Source organism: Somniosus microcephalus, chromosome 13 (genome assembly GCF_052327205.1).
Source record: "Somniosus microcephalus isolate GS21.2 chromosome 13, FLI_Smic_1.0, whole genome shotgun sequence".
In the NCBI taxonomy this organism is placed as follows: Eukaryota; Metazoa; Chordata; class Chondrichthyes; order Squaliformes; family Somniosidae; genus Somniosus; species Somniosus microcephalus.
Genome location: NC_140999.1, coordinates 83,881,688 through 83,895,909, shown reverse-complemented (window position 1 = coordinate 83,895,909; position 14,222 = coordinate 83,881,688).

Genomic DNA, 14,222 nt, shown 5'->3' with positions numbered 1-14,222 from the left:
TTTTGTGATTTGAGTTTTGAGTTTTGAGTTTTGTGTTTTGAGTTTTGTGTTTTGAGTTTTGAGTTTTGAGTTTTGAGTTTTGAGTTTGGTGTTTTGTGTTTTGAGTTTTGTGTTTTACGTTTTGTGATTTGTGTTTGGAGTTTGGAGTTTGGAGTTTGGAGTATTGTTTTTTGAGTTTTGTGTTTTGCGTTTTGAGTTTGGAGTTTGGAGTTTGTAGTTTGTAGTTTTGAGTATTGAGCTTTGTGTTTTGAATTTTGTGTTTGGAGTTTCGAGTTTGGAGTTTTGTGTTTTGAGTTTTGTGATTTGAGTTTGAGTTTTGAATTTTGTGTTTTGAGTTTTGTGTTTTGAGTTTTGAGTTTTGTGTTTTGAATTTTCCGTCTGGTGTTTTGTGTTTTGAGTTTTGAGTTTTGAGTTTTGAGTTTTGAGTTTTGTGTTTTACGTTTTGTGTTTTGTGTTTGGAGTTTGGAGTTTGGAGTTTGGAGTTTGGAGTTTTGTGTTTTGAGTTTTGTGTTTTGCGTTTTGAGTTTGGAGTTTGGGGTTTTGAGTTTTGTGTTTTGAATTTTGTGTTTTGTGTTTGGAGTTTGGAGTTTGGAGTGTGGAGTTTGGAGTTTTGAGTTATATGTTTTGAGTTTTGAGTTTTGTGTTTTGTATTTGGAATTTGGAGTTTGGAGTTTGGAGTTTGGAGTTTTGTGATTTGAGCTTTGAGTTTTGAGTTTTGTATTTTGAGTTTTGTGTTTTGAGTTTTGAGGTTTGAGTTTTGTGTTTTGAGTTTTGTGTTTTGAGTTTTGAGTTTGGTGTTTGGAGTTTGGTGTTTTGAGATTTGAGTTTTGTGTTTTGGGTTTTGTGTTCTGTGTTTTGAGTTTTGTGCTTTGATTTTTGAGTTTTGTGTTTTGAGTTTTGTGTTAGGAGTTTTGAGTTCTGAGTTTTGTGCTTTGAGTTTTGTGTTTTCAGTTTTGTGTTTTGTGTTTTGTGTTTTGAGTTTTGAGTTTTGTTATTTGAGTTTTGTGTTTGGAGTTTGTAGTTTGGTGTTTTGACTTTTGTGATTTGAGTTTTGAGTTTTGAGTTTTGTGTTTTGAGTAATGTGTTTTGTGTTTTGTGTTTTGCGTTTTGAGTTTGTAGTTTGGAGTTTTGTGTTATGAATTTTGTGTTTTGTGTTTGGAGTGTGGAGTTTGGAGTTTTGAGTTTGGAGTTTTGTGTTTTGAGTCTTGAGTTTTGTGCTTTGAGTTTTGTGTTTTGTATTTGGAATTTGGAGTTTGGAGTTTGGAGTTTGGTGTTTTGAGTTTTGTGATTTGAGTTTTGAGTTCTGAGGTTTGTGTTTTGAGTTTTGTGTTTTGTGTTTTGAGTTTTGAGTTTTGAGTTTGGAGTTTGGTGTTTTGTGTTTTGAGTTCTGTGTTTTACGTTTTGTGTCTTGTGTTTGGAGTTTCGAGTTTGGAGTTTGCAGTTTGGAGTTTGCTGTTTCGTGTTTTGAGTTTTGAGTTTTGTGTTTTGAGTTTTGTGTTTGGTGTTTGGAGTTTGGTGTTTTGACTTTTGTGATTTGAGTTTTGAGTTTTGAGTTTTGTGTTTTGAGTTTTGTGTTTTGAGTTTTGAGTTTTGAGTTTTGAGTTTTGAGTTTGGTGTTTTGTGTTTTGAGTTTTGTGTTATATGTTTTGTGTTTTGTGTTTGGAGTTTGGAGTTTGGAGTTTGGAGTTTTGTGTTTTGCGTTTTGAGTTTGGAGTTTGGAGTTTTGAGTTTTGTGTTTTGAGTTTTGTGTTTGGAGTTTGGAGTTTTGTGTTTTAAGTTTTGTGATTTGAGTTTTGAGTTTTGAGTTTTGTATTTTGAGTTTTGTGTTTTGTGTTTTGTGTTTTGAGCTTTGTGTTTTGAGTTTTGTGTTTTGAGTTATGAGTTTTGAGTTTGGAGTTTTGAGTTTTGTTATTTGAGTTTTGTGTTTGTAGTTTGTAGTTTGGTGTTTTGACTTTTGTGATTTGAGTTTTGAGTTTTGAGTCTTGTGTTTTGAGTTTTGTGTTTTGAGTTTTGTGTTTTGCGTTTTGAGTTTGGAGTTTGGAGTTTTGTGTTATGAATTTTGTGTTTTGTGTTTGGAGTGTGGAGTTTGGAGTTTTGAGTTTTGAGTTTTGTGTTTGGAGTTTTGAGTTTTGTGCTTTGAGTTTTGTGTTTTGTATTTGGAATTTGGAGTTTGGAGTTTGGAGTTTGGTGTTTTGAGTTTTGTGATTTGAGTTTTGAGTTTTGAGTTTTGTGTTTTGAGTTTTGAGTTTTGAGTTTGGAGTTTGGTGTTTTGTGTTTTGAGTTCTGTGTTTTACGTTTTGTGTTTTGTGTTTGGAGTTTCGAGTTTGGAGTTTGCAGTTTGGAGTTTGCTGTTTCGTGTTTTGAGTTTTGAGTTTTGTGTTTTGTGTTTGGTGTTTGGAGTTTGGTGTTTTGACTTTTGTGATTTGAGTTTTGAGTTTTGAGTTTTGTGTTTTGAGTTTTGTGTTTTGAGTTTTGTGTTTGGTGTTTGGAGTTTGGTGTTTTGACTTTTGTGATTTGAGTTTTGAGTTTGGAGTTTGGTGTTTTGTGTTTTGAGTTTTGTGTTTTGTGTTTTGTGTTTGGTGTTTGGAGTTTGGTGTTTTGACTTTTGTGATTTGAGTTTTGAGTTTGGAGTTTGGTGTTTTGTGTTTTGAGTTTTGTGTTATATGTTTTGTGTTTTTTGTTTGGAGTTTGGAGTTTGGAGTTTTGAGTTTTGAGTTTTGTGTTTTGAGTTTTGTGTTTGGAGTTTGGAGTTTGGAGTTTTGTGTTTTAAGTTTTGTGATTTGAGTTTTGAGTTTTGAGTTTTGTATTTTGAGTTTTGTGTTTTGAGTTTTGAGGTTTGAGTTTTGTGTTTTGAGTTTTGTGTTTTGAGTTATGAGTTTTGAGTTTTGTGCTTTGTGTTTTGAGTTTGGAGTTTGGAGTTTGGTGTTTTGAGTTTTGAGTTTTGAGTTTTGAGTTTTTGTGTTTGGAGTTTGTAGTTTGGAGTTTTGAGTTTGGTGTTTTGAGTTTTGAGTTTTGTGTTTTGAGTTTTGTGTTTTGAGTTATGAGTTTTGAGTTTTGTGCTTTGTGTTTTGAGTTTGGAGTTTGGAGTTTGGAGTTTGATGTTTTGAGTTTTGAGTTTTGAGTTTTGAGTTTTTGTGTTTGGAGTTTGTAGTTTGGAGTTTTGAGTTTTGTGTTTTGAGTTTTGAGTTTTGTGTTTTGAGTTTTGTGTTTGGAGTTTTGAGTTCTGAGTTTTGTGTTTTGAGTTTTGTATTTTGAGTTTTGTGTTTTGTGTTTTGTGTTTTGAGTTTTGATTTTTGTTATTTGAGTTTTGTGTTTGGAGTTTGTAATTTGGTGTTTTGACTTTTGTGATTTGAGTTTTGAGTTTTGAGTTTTGTGTTTTGAGTTTTGTGTTTTGAGTTTTGAGTTTTGAGTTTTGAGTTTTGAGTTTGGTGTTTTGTGTTTTGAGTTTTGTGTTTTACGTTTTGTGATTTGTGTTTGGAGTTTGGAGTTTGGAGTTTGGAGTATTGTTTTTTGAGTTTTGTGTTTTGCGTTTTGAGTTTGGAGTTTGGAGTTTGTAGTTTGTAGTTTTGAGTATTGAGCTTTGTGTTTTGAATTTTGTGTTTGGAGTTTCGAGTTTGGAGTTTTGTGTTTTGAGTTTTGTGATTTGAGTTTTGAGTTTTGAATTTTGTGTTTTGAGTTTTGTGTTTTGAGTTTTGAGTTTTGTGTTTTGAATTTTCCGTCTGGTGTTTTGTGTTTTGAGTTTTGAGTTTTGAGTTTTGAGTTTTGAGTTTTGTGTTTTACGTTTTGTGTTTTGTGTTTGGAGTTTGGAGTTTGGAGTTTGGAGTTTGGAGTTTTGTGTTTTGAGTTTTGTGTTTTGCGTTTTGAGTTTGGAGTTTGGGGTTTTGAGTTTTGTGTTTTGAATTTTGTGTTTTGTGTTTGGAGTTTGGAGTTTGGAGTGTGGAGTTTGGAGTTTTGAGTTATATGTTTTGAGTTTTGAGTTTTGTGTTTTGTATTTGGAATTTGGAGTTTGGAGTTTGGAGTTTGGAGTTTTGTGATTTGAGTTTTGACTTTTGAGTTTTGTGTTTTGAGTTTTGAGTTTTGAGTTTTGAGTTTTGAATTTTCAGTCTGGTGTTTTGTGATTTGAGTTTTGAGTTTTGAGTTTTGTATTTTGAGTTTTGTGTTTTGAGTTTTGAGGCTTGAGTTTTGTGTTTTGAGTTTTGTGTTTTGAGTGTTGAGTTTGGTGTTTGGAGTTTGGTGTTTTGAGATTTGAGTTTTGTGTTTTGAGTTTTGTGTTCTGTGTTTTGAGTTTTGTGCTTTGATTTTTGAGTTTTGTGTTTTGAGTTTTGTGTTTCGAGTTTTGAGTTCTGAGTTTTGTGCTTTGAGTTTTGTGTTTTGAGTTTTGTGTTTTGTGTTTTGTGTTTTGAGTTTTGAGTTTTTTTATTTGAGTTTTGTGTTTGGAGTTTGTAGTTTGGTGTTTTGACTTTTGTGATTTGAGTTTTGAGTTTTGAGTTTTGTGTTTTGAGTTTTGTGTTTTGAGTTTTGTGTTTTGCGTTTTGAGTTTGGAGTTTGGAGTTTTGTGTTATGAATTTTGTGTTTTGTGTTTGGAGTGTGGAGTTTGGAGTTTGGAGTTTTGAGTTTTGTGTTTTGAGTTTTGAGTTTTGTGCTTTGAGTTTTGTGTTTTGTATTTGGAATTTGGAGTTTGGAGTTTGGAGTTTGGTGTTTTGAGTTTTGTGATTTGAGTTTTGAGTTTTGAGTTTTGTGTTTTGAGTTTTGTGTTTTGTGTTTTGAGTTTTGAGTTTTGAGTTTGGAGTTTGGTGTTTTGTGTTTTGAGTTCTGTGTTTTACGTTTTGTGTTTTGTGTTTGGAGTTTCGAGTTTGGAGTTTGCAGTTTGGAGTTTGCTGTTTCGTGTTTTGAGTTTTGAGTTTTGTGTTTTGAGTTTTGTGTTTGGTGTTTGGAGTTTGGTGTTTTGACTTTTGTGATTTGAGTTTTGAGTTTTGAGTTTGGTGTTTGGAGTTTGGTGTTTTGACTTTTGAGTTTTGAGTTTTGAGTTTGGAGTTTGGTGTTTTGTGTTTTGAGTTTTGTGTTATATGTTTTGTGTTTTTTGTTTGGAGTTTGGAGTTTGGAGATTGGAGTTTTGTGTTTTGAGTTTTGTGTTTTGCGTTTTGAGTTTGGAGTTTGGAGTTTTGAGTTTTGAGTTTTGTGTTTTGAGTTTTGTGTTTGGAGTTTGGAGTTTGGAGTTTTGTGTTTTAAGTTTTGTGATTTGAGTTTTGAGTTTTGAGTTTTGTATTTTGAGTTTTGTGTTTTGAGTTTTGAGGTTTGAGTTTTGTGTTTTGAGTTTTGTGTTTTGAGTTATGAGTTTTGAGTTTTGTGCTTTGTGTTTTGAGTTTGGAGTTTGGAGTTTGGTGTTTTGAGTTTTGAGTTTTGAGTTTTGAGTTTTTGTGTTTGGAGTTTGTAGTTTGGAGTTTTGAGTTTGGTGTTTTGAGTTTTGAGTTTTGTGTTTTGAGTTTTGTGTTTTGAGTTATGAGTTTTGAGTTTTGTGCTTTGTGTTTTGAGTTTGGAGTTTGGAGTTTGGAGTTTGATGTTTTGAGTTTTGAGTTTTGAGTTTTGAGTTTTTGTGTTTGGAGTTTGTAGTTTGGAGTTTTGAGTTTTGTGTTTTGAGTTTTGAGTTTTGTGTTTTGAGTTTTGTGTTTGGAGTTTTGAGTTCTGAGTTTTGAGTTTTGTATTTTGAGTTTTGTGTTTTGTGTTTTGTGTTTTGAGTTTTGATTTTTGTTATTTGAGTTTTGTGTTTGGAGTTTGTAATTTGGTGTTTTGACTTTTGTGATTTGAGTTTTGAGTTTTGAGTTTTGTGTTTTGAGTTTTGTGTTTTGAGTTTTGAGTTTTGAGTTTTGAGTTTTGAGTTTGGTGTTTTGTGTTTTGAGTTTTGTGTTTTACGTTTTGTGATTTGTGTTTGGAGTTTGGAGTTTGGAGTTTGGAGTATTGTTTTTTGAGTTTTGTGTTTTGCGTTTTGAGTTTGGAGTTTGGAGTTTGTAGTTTGTAGTTTTGAGTATTGAGCTTTGTGTTTTGAATTTTGTGTTTGGAGTTTCGAGTTTGGAGTTTTGTGTTTTGAGTTTTGTGATTTGAGTTTGAGTTTTGAATTTTGTGTTTTGAGTTTTGTGTTTTGAGTTTTGAGTTTTGTGTTTTGAATTTTCCGTCTGGTGTTTTGTGTTTTGAGTTTTGAGTTTTGAGTTTTGAGTTTTGAGTTTTGTGTTTTACGTTTTGTGTTTTGTGTTTGGAGTTTGGAGTTTGGAGTTTGGAGTTTGGAGTTTTGTGTTTTGAGTTTTGTGTTTTGCGTTTTGAGTTTGGAGTTTGGGGTTTTGAGTTTTGTGTTTTGAATTTTGTGTTTTGTGTTTGGAGTTTGGAGTTTGGAGTGTGGAGTTTGGAGTTTTGAGTTATATGTTTTGAGTTTTGAGTTTTGTGTTTTGTATTTGGAATTTGGAGTTTGGAGTTTGGAGTTTGGAGTTTTGTGATTTGAGCTTTGAGTTTTGAGTTTTGTATTTTGAGTTTTGTGTTTTGAGTTTTGAGGTTTGAGTTTTGTGTTTTGAGTTTTGTGTTTTGAGTTTTGAGTTTGGTGTTTGGAGTTTGGTGTTTTGAGATTTGAGTTTTGTGTTTTGGGTTTTGTGTTCTGTGTTTTGAGTTTTGTGCTTTGATTTTTGAGTTTTGTGTTTTGAGTTTTGTGTTAGGAGTTTTGAGTTCTGAGTTTTGTGCTTTGAGTTTTGTGTTTTCAGTTTTGTGTTTTGTGTTTTGTGTTTTGAGTTTTGAGTTTTGTTATTTGAGTTTTGTGTTTGGAGTTTGTAGTTTGGTGTTTTGACTTTTGTGATTTGAGTTTTGAGTTTTGAGTTTTGTGTTTTGAGTAATGTGTTTTGTGTTTTGTGTTTTGCGTTTTGAGTTTGTAGTTTGGAGTTTTGTGTTATGAATTTTGTGTTTTGTGTTTGGAGTGTGGAGTTTGGAGTTTTGAGTTTGGAGTTTTGTGTTTTGAGTCTTGAGTTTTGTGCTTTGAGTTTTGTGTTTTGTATTTGGAATTTGGAGTTTGGAGTTTGGAGTTTGGTGTTTTGAGTTTTGTGATTTGAGTTTTGAGTTCTGAGGTTTGTGTTTTGAGTTTTGTGTTTTGTGTTTTGAGTTTTGAGTTTTGAGTTTGGAGTTTGGTGTTTTGTGTTTTGAGTTCTGTGTTTTACGTTTTGTGTCTTGTGTTTGGAGTTTCGAGTTTGGAGTTTGCAGTTTGGAGTTTGCTGTTTCGTGTTTTGAGTTTTGAGTTTTGTGTTTTGAGTTTTGTGTTTGGTGTTTGGAGTTTGGTGTTTTGACTTTTGTGATTTGAGTTTTGAGTTTTGAGTTTTGAGTTTTGAGTTTGGTGTTTTGTGTTTTGAGTTTTGTGTTATATGTTTTGTGTTTTGTGTTTGGAGTTTGGAGTTTGGAGTTTGGAGTTTTGTGTTTTGCGTTTTGAGTTTGGAGTTTGGAGTTTTGAGTTTTGTGTTTTGAGTTTTGTGTTTGGAGTTTGGAGTTTTGTGTTTTAAGTTTTGTGATTTGAGTTTTGAGTTTTGAGTTTTGTATTTTGAGTTTTGTGTTTTGTGTTTTGTGTTTTGAGCTTTGTGTTTTGAGTTTTGTGTTTTGAGTTATGAGTTTTGAGTTTGGAGTTTTGAGTTTTGTTATTTGAGTTTTGTGTTTGTAGTTTGTAGTTTGGTGTTTTGACTTTTGTGATTTGAGTTTTGAGTTTTGAGTCTTGTGTTTTGAGTTTTGTGTTTTGAGTTTTGTGTTTTGCGTTTTGAGTTTGGAGTTTGGAGTTTTGTGTTATGAATTTTGTGTTTTGTGTTTGGAGTGTGGAGTTTGGAGTTTTGAGTTTTGAGTTTTGTGTTTGGAGTTTTGAGTTTTGTGCTTTGAGTTTTGTGTTTTGTATTTGGAATTTGGAGTTTGGAGTTTGGAGTTTGGTGTTTTGAGTTTTGTGATTTGAGTTTTGAGTTTTGAGTTTTGTGTTTTGAGTTTTGAGTTTTGAGTTTGGAGTTTGGTGTTTTGTGTTTTGAGTTCTGTGTTTTACGTTTTGTGTTTTGTGTTTGGAGTTTCGAGTTTGGAGTTTGCAGTTTGGAGTTTGCTGTTTCGTGTTTTGAGTTTTGAGTTTTGTGTTTTGTGTTTGGTGTTTGGAGTTTGGTGTTTTGACTTTTGTGATTTGAGTTTTGAGTTTTGAGTTTTGTGTTTTGAGTTTTGTGTTTTGAGTTTTGAGTTTTGAGTTTTGAGTTTTGAGTTTGGTGTTTTGTGTTTTGAGTTTTGTGTTATATGTTTTGTGATTTGTGTTTGGAGTTTGGAGTTTGGAGTTTGGAGTATTGTTTTTTGAGTTTTGTGTTTTGCGTTTTGAGTTTGGAGTTTGGAGTTTGGAGTTTTGTGTTTTGAGTTTTGTGTTTTGCGTTTTGAGTTTTGAGTTTGGAGTTTTGAGTTTTGAGTTTTGAGTTTTGTGTTTTGAGTTTTGTTTTTGGAGTTTGGAGTTTTGAGTTTTGTATTTTGAGTTTTGTGTTTTGAGTTTTGAGTTTTGTGTTTTACGTTTAGTTATTTGAGTTTTGTGTTTGGAGTTTGTAATTTGGTGTTTTGACTTTTGTGATTTGAATTTTGAGTTTTGAGTTTTGTGTTTTGAGTTTCGTGTTTTGAGTTTAGAGTTTTGAGTTTGGAGTTTGGTGTTTTGTGCTTTGAGTTTTGTGTTTTACGTTTTGTGATTTGTGTTTGGAGTTTGGAGTTTGGAGTTTTGTTTTTTGAGTTTTATGTTTTGCGTTTTGAGTTTGGAGTTTGGAGTTTGTCGTTTGGAGTTTTGAGTATTGAGCTTTGTGTTTTGAATTTTGTGTTTGGAGTTGCGAGTTTGGAGTTTTGTGTTTTGAGTTTTGTGATTTGAGTTTTGAGTTTTGAATTTTGTGTTTTGAGTTTTGTGTTTTGAGTTTTGTGTTTTACGTTTTGTGTTTTGTGTTTGGAGTTTGGAGTATGGAGTTTTGAGTTTTGAGTTTTGAGTTTTGTGTTTTGAGTTTTGTGTTTTGTGTTTGGAGTTTGGAGGTTCGAGTTTGGAGTTTGCAGTTTGGAGTTTGCTGTTTCGTGTTTTGAGTTTTGTGTTTTGTGTTTTGTGTTTTGCCTTTTGAGTTTGGAGTTTGGAGTTTTGTGTTATGAATTTTGTGTTTTGTGTTTGGAGTTTGGTGTTTTGTGTTTTGAGTTTTGTGTTATATGTTTTGTGTTTTGTGTTTGGAGTTTGGAGTTTGCAGTTTGGAGTTTGCTGTTCCGTGTTATGAGTTTTGAGTTTTGTGTTTGTTGTTTGGAGTTTGGTGTATTGACTTTTGTGATTTGAGTTTTGAGTTTTGAGTTTTGTGTTTTGAGTTTTGAGTTTTGAGTTTTGAGTTTTGAATTTTCAGTCTGGTGTTTTGTGATTTGAGTTTTGAGTTTTGAGTTTTGTATTTTGAGTTTTGTGTTTTGAGTTTTGAGGCTTGAGTTTTGTGTTTTGAGTTTTGTGTTTTGAGTGTTGAGTTTGGTGTTTGGAGTTTGGTGTTTTGAGATTTGAGTTTTGTGTTTTGAGTTTTGTGTTCTGTGTTTTGAGTTTTGTGCTTTGATTTTTGAGTTTTGTGTTTTGAGTTTTGTGTTTCGAGTTTTGAGTTCTGAGTTTTGTGCTTTGAGTTTTGTGTTTTCAGTTTTGTGTTTTGTGTTTTGTGTTTTGAGTTTTGAGTTTTGTTATTTGAGTTTTGTGTTTGGAGTTTGTAGTTTGGTGTTTTGACTTTTGTGATTTGAGTTTTGAGTTTTGAGTTTTGTGTTTTGAGTAATGTGTTTTGTGTTTTGTGTTTTGCGTTTTGAGTTTGTAGTTTGGAGTTTTGTGTTATGAATTTTGTGTTTTGTGTTAGGAGTGTGGAGTTTGGAGTTTTGAGTTTGGAGTTTTGTGTTTTGAGTCTTGAGTTTTGTGCTTTGAGTTTTGTGTTTTGTATTTGGAATTTGGAGTTTGGAGTTTGGAGTTTGGTGTTTTGAGTTTTGTGATTTGAGTTTTGAGTTCTGAGGTTTGTGTTTTGAGTTTTGTGTTTTGTGTTTTGAGTTTTGAGTTTTGAGTTTGGAGTTTGGTGTTTTGTGTTTTGAGTTCTGTGTTTTACGTTTTGTGTCTTGTGTTTGGAGTTTCGAGTTTGGAGTTTGCAGTTTGGAGTTTGCTGTTTCGTGTTTTGAGTTTTGAGTTTTGTGTTTTGAGTTTTGTGTTTGGTGTTTGGAGTTTGGTGTTTTGACTTTTGTGATTTGAGTTTTGAGTTTTGAGTTTTGTGTTTTGAGTTTTGTGTTTTGAGTTTTGAGTTTTGAGTTTTGAGTTTTGAGTTTGGTGTTTTGTGTTTTGAGTTTTGTGTTATATGTTTTGTGTTTTGTGTTTGGAGTTTGGAGTTTGGAGTTTGGAGTTTTGTGTTTTGCGTTTTGAGTTTGGAGTTTGGAGTTTTGAGTTTTGTGTTTTGAGTTTTGTGTTTGGAGTTTGGAGTTTTGTGTTTTAAGTTTTGTGATTTGAGTTTTGAGTTTTGAGTTTTGTATTTTGAGTTTTGTGTTTTGTGTTTTGTGTTTTGAGCTTTGTGTTTTGAGTTTTGTGTTTTGAGTTATGAGTTTTGAGTTTGGAGTTTTGAGTTTTGTTATTTGAGTTTTGTGTTTGTAGTTTGTAGTTTGGTGTTTTGACTTTTGTGATTTGAGTTTTGAGTTTTGAGTCTTGTGTTTTGAGTTTTGTGTTTTGAGTTTTGTGTTTTGCGTTTTGAGTTTGGAGTTTGGAGTTTTGTGTTATGAATTTTGTGTTTTGTGTTTGGAGTGTGGAGTTTGGAGTTTTGAGTTTTGAGTTTTGTGTTTGGAGTTTTGAGTTTTGTGCTTTGAGTTTTGTGTTTTGTATTTGGAATTTGGAGTTTGGAGTTTGGAGTTTGGTGTTTTGAGTTTTGTGATTTGAGTTTTGAGTTTTGAGTTTGGAGTTTGGTGTTTTGTGTTTTGAGTTCTGTGTTTTACGTTTTGTGTTTTGTGTTTGGAGTTTCGAGTTTGGAGTTTGCAGTTTGGAGTTTGCTGTTTCGTGTTTTGAGTTTTGAGTTTTGTGTTTTGTGTTTGGTGTTTGGAGTTTGGTGTTTTGACTTTTGTGATTTGAGTTTTGAGTTTTGAGTTTTGTGTTTTGAGTTTTGTGTTTTGAGTTTTGAGTTTTGAGTTTTGAGTTTTGAGTTTGGTGTTTTGTGTTTTGAGTTTTGTGTTATATGTTTTGTGATTTGTGTTTGGAGTTTGGAGTTTGGAGTTTGGAGTATTGTTTTTTGAGTTTTGTGTTTTGCGTTTTGAGTTTGGAGTTTGGAGTTTGGAGTTTTGTGTTTTGAGTTTTGTGTTTTGCGTTTTGAGTTTTGAGTTTGGAGTTTTGAGTTTTGAGTTTTGAGTTTTGTGTTTTGAGTTTTGTTTTGGAGTTTGGAGTTTTGAGTTTTGTATTTTGAGTTTTGTGTTTTGAGTTTTGAGTTTTGTGTTTTACGTTTAGTTATTTGAGTTTTGTGTTTGGAGTTTGTAATTTGGTGTTTTGACTTTTGTGATTTGAATTTTGAGTTTTGAGTTTTGTGTTTTGAGTTTCGTGTTTTGAGTTTTGAGTTTTGAGTTTGGAGTTTGGTGTTTTGTGCTTTGAGTTTTGTGTTTTACGTTTTGTGATTTGTGTTTGGAGTTTGGAGTTTGGAGTTTGGAGTTTTGTTTTTTGAGTTTTATGTTTTGCGTTTTGAGTTTGGAGTTTGGAGTTTGTCGTTTGGAGTTTTGAGTATTGAGCTTTGTGTTTTGAATTTTGTGTTTGGAGTTGCGAGTTTGGAGTTTTGTGTTTTGAGTTTTGTGATTTGAGTTTTGAGTTTTGAATTTTGTGTTTTGAGTTTTGTGTTTTGAGTTTTGTGTTTTACGTTTTGTGTTTTGTGTTTGGAGTTTGGAGTATGGAGTTTTGAGTTTTGAGTTTTGAGTTTTGTGTTTTGAGTTTTGTGTTTTGTGTTTGGAGTTTGGAGGTTCGAGTTTGGAGTTTGCAGTTTGGAGTTTGCTGTTTCGTGTTTTGAGTTTTGTGTTTTGTGTTTTGTGTTTTGCCTTTTGAGTTTGGAGTTTGGAGTTTTGTGTTATGAATTTTGTGTTTTGTGTTTGGAGTTTGGTGTTTTGTGTTTTGAGTTTTGTGTTATATGTTTTGTGTTTTGTGTTTGGAGTTTGGAGTTTGCAGTTTGGAGTTTGCTGTTCCGTGTTATGAGTTTTGAGTTTTGTGTTTGTTGTTTGGAGTTTGGTGTATTGACTTTTGTGATTTGAGTTTTGAGTTTTGAGTTTTGTGTTTTGAGTTTTGAGTTTTGAGTTTTGAGTTTTGAATTTTCAGTCTGGTGTTTTGTGATTTGAGTTTTGAGTTTTGAGTTTTGTATTTTGAGTTTTGTGTTTTGAGTTTTGAGGCTTGAGTTTTGTGTTTTGAGTTTTGTGTTTTGAGTGTTGAGTTTGGTGTTTGGAGTTTGGTGTTTTGAGATTTGAGTTTTGTGTTTTGAGTTTTGTGTTCTGTGTTTTGAGTTTTGTGCTTTGATTTTTGAGTTTTGTGTTTTGAGTTTTGTGTTTCGAGTTTTGAGTTCTGAGTTTTGTGCTTTGAGTTTTGTGTTTTGAGTTTTGTGTTTTGTGTTTTGTGTTTTGAGTTTTGAGTTTTTTTATTTGAGTTTTGTGTTTGGAGTTTGTAGTTTGGTGTTTTGACTTTTGTGATTTGAGTTTTGAGTTTTGAGTTTTGTGTTTTGAGTTTTGTGTTTTGAGTTTTGTGTTTTGCGTTTTGAGTTTGGAGTTTGGAGTTTTGTATTATGAATTTTGTGTTTTGTGTTTGGAGTGTGGAGTTTGGAGTTTGGAGTTTTGAGTTTTGTGTTTTGAGTTTTGAGTTTTGTGCTTTGAGTTTTGTGTTTTGTATTTGGAATTTGGAGTTTGGAGTTTGGAGTTTGGTGTTTTGAGTTTTGTGATTTGAGTTTTGAGTTTTGAGTTTTGTGTTTTGAGTTTTGTGTTTTGTGTTTTGAGTTTTGAGTTTTGAGTTTGGAGTTTGGTGTTTTGTGTTTTGAGTTCTGTGTTTTACGTTTTGTGTTTTGTGTTTGGAGTTTCGAGTTTGGAGTTTGCAGTTTGGAGTTTGCTGTTTCGTGTTTTGAGTTTTGAGTTTTGTGTTTTGAGTTTTGTGTTTGGTGTTTGGAGTTTGGTGTTTTGACTTTTGTGATTTGAGTTTTGAGTTTTGAGTTTGGTGTTTGGAGTTTGGTGTTTTGACTTTTGAGTTTTGAGTTTTGAGTTTGGAGTTTGGTGTTTTGTGTTTTGAGTTTTGTGTTATATGTTTTGTGTTTTTTGTTTGGAGTTTGGAGTTTGGAGATTGGAGTTTTGTGTTTTGAGTTTTGTGTTTTGCGTTTTGAGTTTGGAGTTTGGAGTTTTGAGTTTTGAGTTTTGTGTTTTGAGTTTTGTGTTTGGAGTTTGGAGTTTGGAGTTTTGTGTTTTAAGTTTTGTGATTTGAGTTTTGAGTTTTGAGTTTTGTATTTTGAGTTTTGTGTTTTGAGTTTTGAGGTTTGAGTTTTGTGTTTTGAGTTTTGTGTTTTGAGTTATGAGTTTTGAGTTTTGTGCTTTGTGTTTTGAGTTTGGAGTTTGGAGTTTGGTGTTTTGAGTTTTGAGTTTTGAGTTTTGAGTTTTTGTGTTTGGAGTTTGTAGTTTGGAGTTTTGAGTTTGGTGTTTTGAGTTTTGAGTTTTGTGTTTTGAGTTTTGTGTTTTGAGTTATGAGTTTTGAGTTTTGTGCTTTGTGTTTTGAGTTTGGAGTTTGGAGTTTGGAGTTTGATGTTTTGAGTTTTGAGTTTTGAGTTTTGAGTTTTTGTGTTTGGAGTTTGTAGTTTGGAGTTTTGAGTTTGGTGTTTTGAGTTTTGTGTTTTGTGTTTTGAGTTTTGTGTTCTGTGTTTTGAGTTTTGTGTTTTGAGTTTTGAGTTTTGTGTTTTGAGTTTTGTGTTTGGAGTTTTGAGTTCTGAGTTTTGTGTTTTGAGTTTTGTATTTTGAGTTTTGTGTTTTGTGTTTTGTGTTTTGAGTTTTGATTTTTGTTATTTGAGTTTTGTGTTTGGAGTTTGTAATTTGGTGTTTTGACTTTTGTGATTTGAATTTTGAGTTTTGAGTTTTGTGTTTTGAGTTTCGTGTTTTGAGTTTTGAGTTTTGAGTTTGTAGTTTGGTGTTTTGTGTTTTGAGTTTTGTGTTTTACGTTTTGTGATTTGTGTTTGGAGTTTGGAGTT